Here is a 17544-nt window from a genome sequence, read left to right on the forward strand (position 1 = left end):
ACTGGAAATGCTCTTAATTTTTAGTTTTGCTACTAATTGTGAAGCTTATTTTTTATTTTTTTTGTGTGTGTTTTTTCCATGCATCAATTCAAACTTTTTCTTTCAATTCTACTTTTATATTTGATTCTGATACTGCATTTTGAACTCTCCTAAATTATGCTTGATTTAGATAAAAACTAGTAACTTAATAAAATATAGCTGGCACAAAATAATACATGTACACGACCAAAAAATTCCAAATTGTAGGGGAGGGCATACAATAAAATGAACACTTATAACGTTCCTATTATCTAAGCTAGGCAAAGGTTGACAGCTTTCTTTCAGCTAGTGTCACTCAACCTATGAAGTATGCAAATATCTCTTGTTTGCTTGCCACCCAATTTAACAGTAGTGAGTGAGGGGAACTTGGTAAAGATTGCCAGCACTATCTAAATCTTATGTTCCCCTTTCTGTAATCGTAAAGTTGGATGGCAAGTGGTAGCAATAGTTGAAAGAAACAGTTCTCAGAGTGAATTAAACTTTTTTTCTTTTTTATTGGTTCTAGATGTTTTTCATTACAGTGGGTGCATTTTTTCCTTGTGGCTGATACAAACTTTTAAAGTATACTAAGAACTTTGCTGAAGTATTTCAAGGAAAAGATATTTTGAAATAAGAACAGGCATGATTGACTTGGTTTTGTTAATGAAATTTGGAGCTTTTTTTCAGTAAGGCCACATCAAGTTTTGCATGCCAATTAAAATGACTTCATCTTCTATATAGGTTGCTAATGTATAACCTCAATAATTTACTAAATATATATTATTTAGCAAATGTTTTCTGTGGTGTAAGTGAATAGGATGATTAATCTCTATGTGACATTTTAGGTTGCTATAAATGAGTAGTGTTTTTTGAGTTTTATTGTTAAAGCAAAAAGGTGAGACAAAATGTTAATCTTTAATGTATACAGTATACAAAAATTTGTTGATATGCCAGATTAAGGGATCATATAGTAGCAACCATGGCATCTCAATATAGTAATTAATCCAACATCTTAACAAATAAATATAATTTCATTTTTGTTGCTGGATGATTTCAAGAATATCAGCGTTTTCCAGTTAGAATTGTTCTGTAATTACGATGAAATAAAATGTTGGAAATTACAATGATTGCTTAACCTCAATACGTAGCAAAAAGGATTTAAGAGTGTTTTTTTTGTTTTTTGTTTTTTTTTTTTGTAAAGAGCTCTATTGTTAGCACAGTTTTGCCTGTAGGCCCTTTCTTTTAGGGGAAGGCTGTAATGCCAGAACTTCATTAAGCTAATATTGGATTATAGCCAGACATTCAGTTGGTCAAGACCCCCAGCCTTTTCTGAGCCCCAAGAGGAGCAGGTGGGAAAAAGAGTGAGGTGGGAGAGGGAGGCAGTATAGACTTTTTTTTTTACACAGTAACGTATGTATTTATTGTGTTAAATGGGTTTAGCAGACTTTTAGAATTAATGTAAGCTTTTAAAGCACTGAAAAACTTTTCTACAATAGCTTTCCTACTTTGGGGCATTACATTCGATCATTTTGAACAAACTAATGTTTTTTTTTTTTAATTTAAATTAGAAATCTGATTAGAAATGACACCTCTAGGGGCCTCCCCAGTGGCGCAGTGGTTGAGCGCTGGGTTGCGAAGCTGCCCGCAGCCTCTGCAGCGCCAGTTCGATCCCCAGCTGCCGGGCGAGGGTCCCACATGGCGTGCAGACCTCTCCTGCCGCCCGCTGCTCCCCTCAGCAGTGTACTTCGTCATTCTGCCTGTTCCACTCTCCGCTCCGGCTCTGGTGAATTCTCTCACCCTCCCGTGCTTCTGACTGTACCCAGTGCTTGTATAAGTAAAATAAATAAATCTTAAAAAAAAAAAAAAAACTTAAAAAAAAAAAGATACCTCTAGGAAGTTACTGTTCCATTCATTGTGAGAAAGTAGGTTCTACTAGGGTCGTCTTACTGTTCAGATTTGTTTTTATTTTTAAAAATTTGAGTCTATTCCCATTTTACTTATTCAATGTTTATGTGGCTATCCAGTCACTTAAGAGTGAGATGTTAGGAACCTTTACTTTCTATTTGTTACATATCTGTGGTATGTAATTTTTTTTGCCAAATTTCTAAGTCTTATAATTATTGTGATTAGAAATAGAGTTGTTCCCCCCCCCCCAAAGATTTATTTATTTATTTATTTATACAAGCACTGGGTACAGTCAGAAGTGCGGGAGGGTGAGAGAATTCACCAGAGCCGGAGTGGGTAGCAGAACAGGCAGAAGGACCGAAGTACACTGCTGAAGGGAGCAGCGGGCGGCAGGAGAGGTCTGCGCACCATGTGGGACCTTCTGGCTGCTTTGCTCCCCGCTCTGGCTCTGGTGAATTCTCTCACCCTCCCGCGCTTCTGACTGTACCCAGTGCTTGTATAAATAAATAAATAAATCTTTAAAAAAAAAATAATTTAAGAGCTAAAATTTTCCCTTTCACGAGATACCAGGTTTTATAACTCATTATCTGGTAGAACTGACAGTATTTGTTTAACAAATGAACAAATATTGGTGATACAATTTTAAACTAGGTATGTTTCTTTTTTCGAGGTTATAGTTCAGAGAATCAAGGATTTTAATTAAAAATATTTGTGTATGTAAGATTATAACTTAAGTGTATGTGTAGAAAACTGTTGAACATTTTGATTTTTAGTATCTTTAAAAGTAGATATGAGTAATTTGGGTCACCCCAGTGGTGCAGCCGGTTGAGTGCCGCCCTGTGAAGCTGTCTGCAGCCTCTGCAGTGTGGATTCGATTCCCTGCTGGCCGGGGAGATACCCTGCAGACCTCTCCTGCCTCTCCTGCTGCTCCTCTCAGTCCGTCTGCTTGTTCTGTTCCCCTCTCTGTCTCTGGTGAATTCTCTCACCCTCCCGTGCCTCTGACCTGTACCCCAGTTTTTGTATAAATAAATAAATCTTAAAAAAAGGTAGATATGAGTAATTTGATTAGACATTGCACAAAAGAAGATAATTTGGTGTTTTATCTGTATTATACATTTACTTCACTAACATTACTTCAGTTGACCAGAAAGAGAGTGTGTATGTGCGCGTGCTTGCAAAACATGTGTTAAGTAAGTGGATGAGCACTTAAACAAAGGAGAAAGAAATTTCATATAGATAATGATATCTGCACTATAGTACATGAGTACTACATTAATTCAGTGGTACTAAAAGTATGATTTATGGACCTCTGGGGAGGCACTAAGACTCTTTCAGGGGATCTGCAAGGTCAAACATTTTCATAATAGTTCTAAGATATTATTTGCTTTTCATAATGATGATGTTTATATTTGCACTAATGGTGCAAAAGCAATAGTGGGTAACTACTGTCAAAGCACATCCGAGCCCTGACACCACAAACTATATGAGTTTTCATCACTAAAAAATTGCATTTAAAAAGCAAACAAGGGCCTCCCTGGTGGCGCAGCGGTTGAGCGTTGGGTTGCGAAGCTGCCCGCGGCCTCTGCGGCGCCGGTTCGATCCCCGGCTGCTCCCTGGCCACCCGAGGAGGGTCCCACATGGCGCGCGGACCTCTCCTGCCGCCCGCTGCTCCCCTCAGCGGTGTACTTCGGTCCTTCTGCCTGCTCTGCTTCCCGCTCTGGCTCTGGTGAGTTCTCTCGCCCTCCCGCGCTTCTGACTGTGCCCAGTGCATGTATAAACAAAACAAACAAATAAATAAATAAAACATGCCTCTATTAAAAAAAAAAAAATAAAAAAAAAATAAAAAGCAAACAAAAAGTCAATTATACTTAAGGATATCCTCAGTTGAAGCAATAAAAATCATTATTTTTATTACATCTAGTCCTTTGAATAGTTTGTGTGGCAAAATGGGAAGTACAAATATTTCTGTTGCATTCCAAGCTATGATGTTTGTTTTGAGCAAAAAAGTACTTGTGTGATTGAATTGAGAGCAGAATTGACTGCTTTCCATGGAATACCATTTTAACTTTAAAGAACAACAAATAAACAATGGTTATTCAGACTTTTGCAGACATTTTCTGCTGACAAAATTTATTGCCAGTGATAAAATCTGAACTTTCAAAGTGAAAAATAAGAATTTAGGAAAATAATATTCCTCAACAGGAGGTTAATGTTTAAAGACTTTTCTAAATGAGACTAGTGGTGATATTAACAAATGTGAATTTTTTTTTTGGATAGCGTATAATGACATCAGCTTCAATGAACCAGTGTTTTTCAGATGACCAGTATGTGATGTTATAAAATTATGCATGAGTAAAAAGATTGTTTCAAATGGCAACGTAGACCAATGGATTTTACAATAGTATGAAAAGTTCATCAGTATGTTTTCTAATTCCACTTTGTAACTATTAAGAAATTGAAAATCAGATGCTTTTTAGTTGTAAACCAGTGTTGCCACAATTTAAAAAAAAAGGCTCCTTCAGATTTTGGTGTGGTATCAAAAGAGTAAGGTGATCCTCTACTTGAATATTACTGGTGTCTTTACATAAAGGGGAATATTTGGATACAGACACATACATAGGAGAGCAACTTGGAATACGAAGGTAGAGTTCTATAAGCCAAGAATGTCATAGATTGCCAGGAAATCACCAGAAACTAAGAGAGGCTTTGAACAGATATTCCTCATAATACTCAGAAAGTACCAACCTTGATCTCAGGTTTTTAGCCTCCAGAATGGAGAGAATATAATTTTCTGTTATTTAAGCCACCCAGTTTGTGGTCCTTTTATTTCAGCAGTCCTAGGTTTCTTGCCTGGACTGTAGTTTCACACCGCCTTTGAACACTGGCCAGGGTTGTTTTCCTAGGGAACTATGCCCTAGCTCTAGGATATGTCACCACTTTCTTTTTTTTTAAAGATTTATTTTATTTATTTATGCATACAAGAGCTGGGGTGTAGGCGGGGGGGGGCACAAGAGGATCACTTGGGACAGAGCAGGGAGCAGAACAGGTAGATCTGATGAAATACACTGCTGAGGGGAGCAGCGGGAGAGACAGGAGAGGTCTGCTGCACCACGTGGGTTAGCTTTCTGGCTGGGCATCAAACTTATCCCACAGTGGCTGGTGATAGCCTCATTGTGCTGATACTTTAACCTGTGTGCCACCTAGGAGGCCCCTATCTTACACTTTCTTTCTTCTTCTTTTTTTTTTTTAACACTTTCTTGATCTTTTTTCAATATCAGAGTTTACAACTGCTTTCTATTTATGGAAAATTAAATGTGGAATGTAAAAGTGTTTTAACTTGGTTTAACAATCCTGCAAACTGTTTTCAATTAATTTACTGTAGTGCATTAGTCAAATAAGGACATTGAAGCCCAAAATGTCTGGATTTGCATTTTAACTTTGTGAGCTTGGTAAGTCACTTAACTTTTCTAGAACTCAGTTTTTTTTCTTTTAAAATGAAAAGTTGAGAGCCTTCCTGGAGGCGCAAGGGTTAAGCTGCAACCTATGAAGCTATCTGCAGCTGCTGCAGCATGAGTTTGATCCCTAGCCAGGGAGCTACCCACATGGTGCAGCAGACCTCTCCTGATTGGCCTGCTGCCCCCCTCAGTAGTATATTTCAATCAGTCTGCCTGTTCTGTTCCCCACTTTGTCTCTGGTGAATCCTCTCTCACACACCCCCTCCCTTCCCCCCACACCTCTGGCCTGTATCCCAGTTCTTGTATGCATGAATAAATAAATCTTAAAAAAAATAAAATGAAAAGTTGAGGGCCTTCCTGGTGGTGCAGGGACTAAAGTCTCAGCACTATCAAGCTATCACCAGCCACTGCTCCATGAGTTCTATCCCAGCCATTGTGGCCTGAATTCAATACCCAGCCAGGGAGCTAACCCACATGGCACAGCAGACCTCTTGTGTCTCGCTTGCTGCTCCCCTTAGCAGTATATTTCAGTCAGTCTCCTTGTTCTGCTCCTTACTCTGTCTCTGGTGAATCCTATCACACAGTACCCTACCTCTGGCCTACACCCCAGTTCTTGTATGCATAAATAATAAAATAAATCTTAAAAAAAAGAAAGACAATCCATTAAAAATATTTAAAAATAAAATTAAAAGTTGAACTTGAAGCCCTTTCTAACTGTAAAAAGATACTCATATCTGGCTTTGCAGATTTTTTGGATATTAACTTAGGAATTGACCTGTTATGTTTTAATATTTCTGTTATTGCATGCATTGTTAGGCATATATTTCATAGAACTACTAGTAGACATATATTTTATAGAACTTGATTTTTGGTCAAAATTTTTACTTAATAGTTCTAATAAAGTAGAAAAAGACTGTTAGGATTCCAGGTGTGTCAAGGACTGTTACCTTTCCTCCCTTGCTCTGTTTTATCAAATCAGACTAAGTCTTGATACTTATTGAACTCCATTGAGAGCTTTGATCCCAGTTTTTTCTTATTATACTATAAATTGGACACTAATGTAGTTCTGAAACTTGAATCAGATACAGTAGTTAGTATAATTTAACTGTTCTGTCATTTCCTCTGCTCTGATAGTTTTATTCATTACAAGTCCAGACATGGAAAGTTTGAATATTAGCAGGCTAGTACATAATTTGTGAGACTTGGAGCAAAATGAGAATATGGGCTACTTTGTTCAAAAAGTATGGAAAAAGTGTTATTAAAGATACTGAAATATACAGCTTTTTCCTTTCTTCTGTGGTTCTTTTACTTGTTAAAGCATTTATAAGATTTAGCACTTAATGTCATTTTAAATGATCAGCATAAATTTTACCATTCATTTTTGTATTTTGCAATGCAGTATATTTTGCAATGCAATATAAATTGCAAATATAAGAATATTTAACTCATTTGTGGAATCACTGAAATTACACAATCAGATTTTTTTCCTCCTTTTTATTTTATTTTTCAAAAGATTTATTTATTCATGCATGCATACAAAAACTGGAGTACAGGCCAGAGATCTGGGAGGGTGAGAGGATTCACCAGAGATAGAATGGAGAACAGAACAGGCAGATGGACCGAAAGCACTGCTGAGGGGAGCAGTGGGTGAGACAGGAGAGGTCTCCCGGGCCATGTGCAGATCTTCCTGCCTGGCCTGGAATCAAACCCGTGCTGCAGAGGCTGCGGACAGCTTCACAGCACTGCGCTCAACCCACTGCGCCGCCTGAGAGGCCCTGCACGATCATGTTTTATAGCTTAAGCTTGTATGTGTAGTTTTTACCAAACTGTAGAAACACTGTACAAAACTTACCCTGTTGTTTTTATTTTACTTCTTAAGTAATATCAGTACATATTCTACATTTGGTTTACTGATGAATGCACTGAGGATGCACTGACAAGTATCAGTTGTCCTGTCTTTACCTTCTCTTCTTTTTTTTTTTTTTTTGAAGATTTATTTATTTATGCATACAAGAGCTGGTGTACAGGCCAGAGATGCAGGAGGTGAGAGGACTCACCAGAGACAGTGGGGAACAGAACAGGCAGACTGACTGAAACACACTCCTGAGAGTTGCCGCAGGCAAGACAGGAGAGGTCTGCTGCGCCATGTGGGTACCTCCCTGGCCGGGGATTGAACTCGTGCTGCAGTGGCTGAGGATAGCTTCATAGGTTGCATCTTAACCCCTTGCGCCACCAGGGAGGCCCTTTACTTCCCTAATATGTCATATTCAGCATAAATGGTTGTCTAAAACAGGCAAGTTAATAGGAGTAAAAAGTATTCCTTTTCTGTTCCAAACAAAAAAACCCTAACTTGTGACCAGTTAGGGTTATCAGCACCCTCCTACCTGGATGAGAATTCATAAAAATTTCTTTGTATGCTATGACTGGGAAGAGACTGTTTTTTTTCCTGAGAACTTGCTAGTCCTTTTGTAGATCATGGCTAGAAGTTCCACAGGTTGTAACCAATGAGTTAAGGAATTGATTATATGCTATTAACCATTTGCACTGTAATAAATTATTTAATAGGAATCTAAGGAACAGGTCAGAACAGGAGTCTCACTGTTCTGTTTTCTGGGATATGAGCATACTTTCATGAGTGTGGAATATTTTTAGCAAATTAAAATTGCTCTCTAGATATAGCTAATGAATCCATTACAGTTTGACCCTGGTTTTAAATTGAAACCATGCAACGTTAAGCATCAATGAATAAAACTCTGTGTCAGAAATCATTAGGCTATCTTGAGTTTATCAACTTGGAGTTAGGTACATGTTAGAAGTTATGACTTGGTAATTCAAGTATTTCACCTTATTACTTTTGTGTCTTGGTTGTTACGCAGGGATAGCAAGAATGGTCTATTGGCCTAATAAACTTAAAGCTGTGGTGATGCTGTAATTGATAGAAGTAGTGGTTGAGGTCTAGATTAGTATACCTGAGCAGTCCTGTCCAGTCGTTATTCTACATGCTTATATTTTTTCTGTTTGGGGCATAGTGTGGGTTATTGTAAATATTTGTGTGATTCATCTAGTTCAGGTACTTCTTAATAAAGTGTATGTAACTATTCACATTGTATTCTGCCACAGACTTGTGCAACTAGTGCTTTTGGGGTGCATTGAGCTTCTTTTAATTCAGGATTTCATAAAGAAAACACAGAGGGTTAAGATAAATCTCTGTATTGTATAATATAATATGTAAACCTTGACTGTGATTATATCTGGGATGATGGGTAAAAATGTTGAAAGATCTAATGGCTAAGTCTTGATGTCTGAAAGTTTGTGGGTTGTCTTATAAAAATGCCTTCTCTGAAGTGCTTTAAAATTTCTTTTTAGTTTTCCATGGCAAAATAATTTCATATGCTCATTTCCTCACAGAAACCATTTATCTATGGCTGCTTCTTAGCTCTAACGATAACCAACTTTCTATACTGGCAGGTTAAATTGCTTCCCTTGGAGTAGATTTTAAAATTCTCATAACAAGAAAAAATATTTTTGTTAACTATATAGGATGACAGATATTGACTAGATTTGTTTTGGTGATCATTTTGCAATATACATATAGATAGATAGATGTCGAATAATGTGCACCTGAAATTAATGTAATATTCTATGTCATTTGTACCTCAAATAAATTTGTCACAAAAGATTGTTCTCAACAAATTTTTGTTGTTAGCTTTTCATTATCACCAGATGTTGATTTCATTTGTATAAAATCTAGGGAGGAAACAAATCAGGGTGAACCATAGCTGAATTAATGACTGTTCTTCCCAGTCCATTCATTAGTGAAAAAACAAAACAAGTGCTCTTCTTAAATGTTCATTAAAACAGATATGTGACTCCAAACTTAAATAACTCTTTCAGAACAATCAAAATGTGAAGAGAATGCAAAAGCGCTAATTTAGTTAAGTAATTGTATATAAACTACTTTGCACTGTGCCTGGCAAAGAAAATGAATATGGTAAGTGTTTTTAAAATAAAATTTAGATTCTTGTAAGCATTAGAATTAATTACATTAGGAATTTTCAGGCACTGTAATCAGTCTTCCTTCTTTGAAATTTGAAAGAAGCCGGAAATAGGGCGTAGGACCTACAAGGAAACAGGAAGTCTACTCATGTTTTTATTTCACATTCCACTTGAACTATCTTAGAAACACAGGGTAAAGCATCAAACAATGATTGTATGAGGTTTTTTTTTTGTTTCTTTTTATCTCTTTATCTACTTTGTATTGTGTTTTTATTTTAGAGTACTGGGATGGAGTGTCCTATGTCTGGACATGTCTGGAATGTCTTGAAATCATTCATTAATATCAGGAACATTGTGAGTGTTTCTTTGTCAAGGGAGATAATGACTTTTCTTCCCATTCCCATTCTTTAGTTAAAAAACAAAACAAGCACTCTTCTTAAATGTTCATTAAAACAGATAAGTGACTCCAAATTTAAATCACTCAGATCAATCAGAATGTGGAGAGAACTCAGCAATGTATATAAATAATAAGAAATAAACTTAACTGTATTACGAATTACTAATCACATTGAAGGGAATCAGAGCTATAAAGAATTAGCCTAGGTTACTTAGAAAAACCATAATGCTACATGAAAAATAAATACAAATATTAAAGTCAGTAAGTTTTTTTTCCCTCATAGAGGCAAAGCTTAGCACTTTTGAATACTAATTAGCAGTTACTACTATATAGAGTTAACAATCCTATTTAGCTGTATACTTGTATTGAACAAATAAGTTAACATGTGGATAATTAGAGCTGGGTTATTAACTTCACTGAGAGAACTTAGAAGTAATGGCACTATAGTAGTAATGAACACACTACTGTCTAGATCTTGGTTTCTGAGTAACATTCTGCAATGAAAGGAACCTAAGAGAAATGATTTATACCAGGGCTGGGGCAGGATAATAAAGATGAACTTTTAATGGTTTCAGAAAATAAGGAAGTGCTCAAAAAATAATGGGGGAGGGGGTTGTGTTAGAATGATACAACCAACTTGAAGGCACTTTCATTGGCCAAAACTGGTACAAAATAAATAATGATGGTATTAAATGAGAATCCATATAATAAAATAAATATTCATTATTTCATACTAATATAAACAAATAGAGAGAAGGGACCACTTTATTTTTTAGTTATAAAAACTTTATTTTAGAGCAGTTTTAAGTTCAAAGCAACGTTAAGGTGCACAACTATTTTTTAAACAGGAGAATTCCAATTAGTAAATGTGTAATCAATGATGGATATAAAAAAATCATCATTAGGGGCCTCCCCAGTGGCGCAGCAGGTTGAGCGCTGTGCTGTGAAGCTGTCCGCAGCCTCTGCAGCATGAGTTCGATTCCCGGACGGCCAGGGAGAAACCCACATGGCATGGCAGACCTCTCCTGTCTCGCCTGCTGCTCCACTCAGCGGTGTCTTTGGTCCCTCTGCCTGTTCTGCTCCCTGCTCTCTCTCGTGAATTCTCTCACCCTCCCGTGCCTCTGACCTGTACCCCAGTTCTTGTATAAATAAATAAAATCTTAAAAATAAATAAATAAATAAATAAAAAATCATCATTAGCAAAATTACACAGGTTTTTATTGCAGGGCAGAACCAATCAATGGATGCTAAAATTAGGGGATGAAAGTATGGTGAAAAACAGGATATTTGCATAACCTCAAAGTGTCTTTCCCACAATTGGTGAACACCATCTCTTTCTAGAGGTGAGGGGTGATACAGCTGTAGGTCTTAGAAGCGGCATCAGGTGACTTTGGCAAAGTTGTCCAGGGTGGCCATGCAGTCCTTGGCCATGCAGTCATCTATACTAGCTAGCAGCAGCAGCTTCTTGGGCCCAGGGGTTCAGGCTATGCCACTTTTCCTGGGGTCAGGGATAAATTGTACCAACAGAACCCTACCAGCAAGGCCAGTCACCTTGGATGGGATGGGTGGGATTTGCCAATCTTGATTCTTTAGTAGCCTCACTGCACAAAAAGGGTGGAGAGTGTGGCTAGAATGATGACCCCTTATATGGCAATGGCTACCTCCTTGGAGAACTTAACACTCAGATCAGTGTATCAACAACATTATGTATTGATCAGTTGATGAAAATATTAGAACCAGATGCTGCAGGTATCTAATCCTGTATTTCTCCTAGGAGTTTAGTACTTGCTAATTCCATATTTGCAGTGACTTTATAGAACATGTGAAAATCAACTGTGTGTGTATGTGTTGTTACTAATCTAATGATAGATGGTCTAGCATATATTCAAAATACATATATCCAAAGAAATATTGAGCAATTGCAAAATTAAACTTGAATGGAATATCTTTATGAAATTAGAATAGCATGATTAATGATAGTAATTTATTTATAGAAATTCAGCAGATTTTTGTTGCTTTGTCTTATATCCAGGCTCCTTTCTAACATTGCTTCCAATTAAGACTTCTGGATTTAAGTAGAGAATGTGCCTCCTAACATTCCTGAATATGCATTTATAACTCTACACATCCTGCCTGGAGTATGAAAACATCTATAGAAGGATGAAGAGCTTCTAAGGCAATGTTAAATAACTGTTTTTGTTTTTTTTTAAGTGAGGCTCAATTTAGGAGAAAAAAATTACTATGCTTCATTTTTTAAAAAAAAGTATTTTTTTTTAAGTAGGCAGTGAGATAGCTATAGATGTACAGTTACCTATCACTGAAAGTTACCCCTAGAATCTTAAATGTATATAACTAATACTTTTAGCACTTTTTATACTATCTGTTAGTAAAACTGCCACTTTTTAAACAAGGTTTTAAACATTTTTTATGACTTAAGCTTGAGAGGTGATTAGAGGAGAGGAATTGTAGGGAATTTGGATATAGAGAGATGAGTGGCACCAGAATTCAACCACAGGTAAGATATTTCCCCTTCTCTCCCCCTCTAAAAAAAGAAAAGACAGTTGCATTAAGATTCGTAAGTGTCAGGAAAACAGGAGTGGGAGTAATTGTTGATGTTTTTGTGTGTGAGGTGGGACAAGGAAAGAATTAAAGTGTTTGAAAGTTGAATATACAGTCAATAAAATGCACTGTCATTTTACAGTTCATTAAATGTTTTCTTTAAATTCACTTTAATAAGCAGAAAGCATCAACAACAGCTACTATTTAGCTTATCCTGTAGCTAGTTTGAAATACTAGAGTTCTACAAGTTGCCATTTCTACCAACAGTATCTGATCAATAATGAAGTTTGTGTATATATATATATATATATTTTTTTTTTTTAAAGATTTTGGGTTTTTGTAGAAGAATTGGGGTGCAGACCAGTGGTGAGGGGGTAGGGGTAAGAGGCTTCACTAGAGACAGAGTGGGGAGCAGAACAGGTAGATCCTGAAATACATTGAAATACACTGCTGAGGAGAGCAGCAGGTGAGACAGGAGAGGTCTGCTGGACCGTGTGGGTAGCTGTCTGGCTAGGGATTGAATTCAGGTGGCAGTATTGATAGTGCTGAGACTTAACCCCTTGGCCACCAGGGAGGCCCAAGTTTGTATATTGTTATGAAATAATAAAGATGGGGAACTAGATTTAACAGAGAGATAGCAACAAAAATGTGAGCACCAGGATAACTCAGAGTATTAGCCAAGCTGTCTCTAATGTCATGATTTTCTATGTGATCTCTAGCCCTGAAGCAGTATTGATAGTTGTAATATTATATGTTTTTTATTTTATTTTATTTTATTTTTTTAAAGATTTATTTATTTATACAAGCACTGGGTACAGTCAGAAGCGTGGGTGGGTGAGAGAATTCACCAGACCCAGAGTGGGGAGCAGAACAGGCAGACCGACGAAATACACTGTTGAGGGGAGCAGTGGGTGACAGGAGAGGTCTGCTGCGCCATGTGGGACCCTTGCCGGTGGCCGGGGATCGAACTGGCGCTGCAGAGGCTGAGGGCAGCTTCACAGCCCAGCTAGCCCAGCTAGCCCCGATAGTTGTAATATTATAAAAAAAATAACATGCCTAGGTGCAAAAACAAGTTTGCCATCTTGGGTAAAGGGAAGTTTGCTTTGGCATGTGCCTAACCAAACTGGGATCAGAAGGTGGCAGTGGAGAACATGACCACGTAAATTAGGAACAGAGTCCTTCTCAGAAGCCATGGTTCTTTTTCCTTGAAAGGGGTCCAAAAAAAGAAAGAAAGAAGAAAAAAAGAACAACAACTGCTTCTTGGATCTAATATTTCTTTTTTTATAAACTGTGGACTTAAGGAATATGAAAATGAAGACACCCCTATCACCAAGATCTCCCAGTATCTTTGCAGGGTTGAAGTCTCAAAATGCCATTAAAAAATCTAGTTTTAGACTAAGAATAGGAATATATATCAAGAGGGAAGTACCTGAAAATATGTTAAAGAGGTGTTCAGTGTGAGCTAGGAAACAATATAAGGAACAAATAAGATATCTAAATCTGGAAACTCAAGTTGAGAGAGAGAGGGGGGAGGGTGAAAGGGGGGGGAGAGAGAGAAAAGGGCCAATGGAAATGATGCAAAAGTGTTATCTATGTTATATGCAGAAAAGAATCGTCTACATGTGAAAATCCTGAAGAAAACATGTCTTTATGACCTTTGTTTAGAAAAGGGGATTTATTTTAAAAGCACAGAAAAAAAGAAAATTAATAAATTTAAATTACATTAAATTTAAATGTTCTGTACAACATGAGACATCACAAAGTAGGGAAAAAAGAGCTACAGATTGAGAAAGATATTTGCAACAAGTAAGGGTTATTATCCAAAAATAGGAAAAGCACCTTTAAAAAGTAACAATTCAGAGGGAAAATGGGAAAGGCAATTCACAAAATAGGAAACCTGGATGGTTAATAACATCTGAAAAGTGAAACATTTAATGAATGAAATGCTAGAAATGGGATAAAAAAGTTCTGGAGGGTCTGACATTAACAATTAAATGCTGTGGCTAGAAGTAACATCCCTCAGGCTCTGAGTTACTCAGATTTGCAGAGCTTCTTAGTGACCAGTTCAACTCTGAGCAAGAACAAGAAAGAAATCTTTATTTCCGGAAACCACTGAGATTTTGGGATTGTTATGCTCACAATCTAGTTTATTTTGACCAATACAGAAATGAAGTAAAGACCTTTGGGACTAAGAATGAAGGGAGACGTAATTATATGTCTTGGCATAGCTTTAAATTACTACGTGCATGTGTTACTGATTTCAAAAAATAAAAGCGCTTTTTTTTTTTTGATAAAGACAGGATTATGAGAGGAGGTGTAGAAACCATAAGGAGGGTATCAGATTTCTTCAGGCAAGAGAGATTCAGGCAAAAAAAGAGCTTGTACAGCCAAAACTTTCATTCCTATAATATCATTTCTCTGAGGTAGTTAATTTCTTTACTTGCATGTTTATTTCCATTTTCATATTTGCAGCAGATACAGCATTTCTCTATTTTGTTATTGCCTCCATTGCATCATCATAAAACATAGTTTTTGCTATTTCAACCACTTCCCGGCTTCCTATTTCTACTACAACTCTTCCATATTTTGGACAATCTAATTTTCCCTAGGTGTAATTATGATGTGGGTTTTGGACCCCGCGCTCCAAACTCCAAAACCACATTAATTACATGTCATTTTTTTACGAGTATAATAACTTAGCTGTCTCCTATCTGCACATCAAAGTTTATAGGACAGATTATAACATTTACTTTACTAATCTTAACCTTTTACAGTTACTCCTTACCTCATACACACTTTCCTCTCCCTCCACCCCCTTTGTCAGAATTCAACAATTTGTAGTTCCTATTCCTGGGTTCAGTTCATGTTTTTCTTGAAGTATGATTTTTTTTGGGTCCTTCACAGATCATCTTACCTCATGCCACAAACCGGAAATTTTTGCATCTGTCCATAGCATTTTATTTACTTCTATCATGGTGCTTTTCCTTCCAAGATTGCATTTCCCTTTATTTCCTGTCTAAGTTATCAATACCACTCCTTACACCACTGCCTAAGCCACAAATATAGGGCTGTTCTTTTATTCTTGATTATTCCCATAACTTCTGTTCCTGCTTTCACCAGCGATTCCAACTAGACACTGAAACCCTCTCATTTTAAGGAAATTATCTGACATTAGTTAGAAACAACTATAAGCATATGTAGCATACAGAAGTTATTTTCTTAACTGTTACTTAGAATAGCCTTTAAGGGATTTTTTTCTCGTTCCCATTATACAGATGAGGGAACTAAAGTTTGATGAGGCTAAATACTTAGTGCAAGGTTAAATGCCAATTTTTTTTTTTTTGCATTGCATTAAAGCCTATTCTTATTCCATTTGGCCTCAAAAATTTTGGGTTGGACCTCTCTGGTGGCTCAGTGGTTAAAGACACAGTGCTATCAAGCTAACACCAGCCACTGCAGCATGAGTTTGATCCCTGGCCAGGGACCTAACCCATGGGGCAGAGCAGACCTCTCTCTTGTGCCTGCTGCTCTCCTCAGCAATGTATTTCAGTTGATCCACCTGTTCTGCTCCCCATTCTGTCTCTGGTGAATCCTCTCACCCCCCACACCTCTGGCCTATATTCCAGTTCTTGTATGCATAAAATAAATCTTTAAAAAAAAAATACTGGGTTATTGGAAAAGTCATATCACATTTGCTCTTGAAAAACAGAAAAAATGCATCATGGCTTTTCAGACAACCTGATATTTCTCAAATTCTTTCCCTTCTTTTTATTTCTCTCAGTTGCTGCCTTTATCATTTCTCTTTCTGGATCATTGCAATAGCTTTCTAACTGGTACAATGCCTCTCTTCTCTCCCTCCCCCAATCTCTTTTTCATACTCTGCCAGGGTGCTTTCCTAAATACAAATCTGTTCGTTTTATTCCCCTGATTAAAATTCTTCAGTGGTTCTCTGTGGCCCACAAAATGAGGTTCAAACTTCTTATCATGGCACATCCATCATCTGGTTCCTGCTTACATTTTTAGCATCATTTCCTACTACTTTCCCTTTCCCATTCTGCATTCCAGCAACACTGAACTATTTCTGGTTACTGGAACCTAACAAGTTCTCTCCAACCTTTTGCTTTTGGAATTTCCCCCTGCTTGGAATCTCCTTCTCTCTTAGTCTGCCGTATGAATCCCTATTTATCTATCACAATTCAGCTTAAACTAGATTTCTGTGATGTGGACATTTAAAAATATTCCTTGACATTCCCTAGAGTGATGAGGCAGTGTTAGGCTTGTCTGAGTCCTTTTTTTTTTTTTTTTTTCCTTTCTTTCTTTCTTTTCTTCTAGTAGAGCATTTTACCACATTGCGGTTAAATGTCCTTTGCTTCTCTCACCTATTAGATAGTGGGGTCCTTGAGAGTTTTATTCTTAAATTGAGGATGGATCTCTTTTTTACTCTAGTCCCTAGTATAGTGTCTGGAACAATAGATATTTATTAATCTGCTTGGGCTGCCATAACAAAATACCATTGATGGGTGGCTTAAACAACAGAAATTAATTTTCCCACAGTTCTAGTGGATAGAAGTTAGAGGGCCAGTGTGGTCTGGTTCTGATGAGTTAGTTGTCTCTTCCAGACTTGTGGGCAGCTGCCTTCTCACTCTGTGCCTGGATGGCTTGAACTTGAAGTGTATGCATGTGAAGAGGAAGGGAAATTTCCTTCCCCCCCTGCACCCCCCCACCCCACCTCCTTATAAGGCCACCAGTGCTATTGGATTTGGACCCCATCCTTATGAACTCACTTAACATTAATTATCTCCTAAAAACTCTGTCTTCAACCCATTGGGGGTTACATTGAATTTCATAAGATACACTTTTTTTTTTTTGGATGAGGGAAGGCTACACTTTAGTCCAAGGCAATTTTCTCTTTTTTCTTTTTTTTAAGATTTATTTGTTTATACAAGCACTAGGGTACAAGCCAGAGGCGCAGGAGGGTGAGAGAATTCACCAGAGACAGAGCAGGGAGCAGAACAGGCAGATTGACTGAAATACACTGCTGAGGAGAGCAGCAGGCGAGACAGGAGAGGTCTGCCACGCCATGTGGGTGGCTCCCTGGCCGGCCAGGAATTGAACTGGCACTGCGGAGGCTGCAGACAGCTTCACAGCACTGCGCTCAACCTGCTGAGCCACCGGGGAGGCCCAGTCCATGGCAATTTTCAGTATTTGTTGAAA

At 37.5% G+C, this 17544-nt stretch overlaps 1 protein-coding gene across 1 annotated transcript in view; it reads left to right on the forward strand.

Annotated features, from left to right (window-relative positions):
- Nucleotides 1-17544, forward strand: part of BMPR2 (bone morphogenetic protein receptor type 2) — a 124452-nt gene that overhangs the window by 24203 nt on the left and 82705 nt on the right. The gene's annotated exons all lie outside the window — the stretch shown is intronic.

The sequence above is a fragment of the Talpa occidentalis genome, unplaced genomic scaffold (genome assembly GCF_014898055.3).
Source record: "Talpa occidentalis isolate TD23 unplaced genomic scaffold, MPIMG_talOcc4v2.1 talOcc4.3, whole genome shotgun sequence".
Lineage (NCBI taxonomy): Eukaryota > Metazoa > Chordata > Mammalia > Eulipotyphla > Talpidae > Talpa > Talpa occidentalis.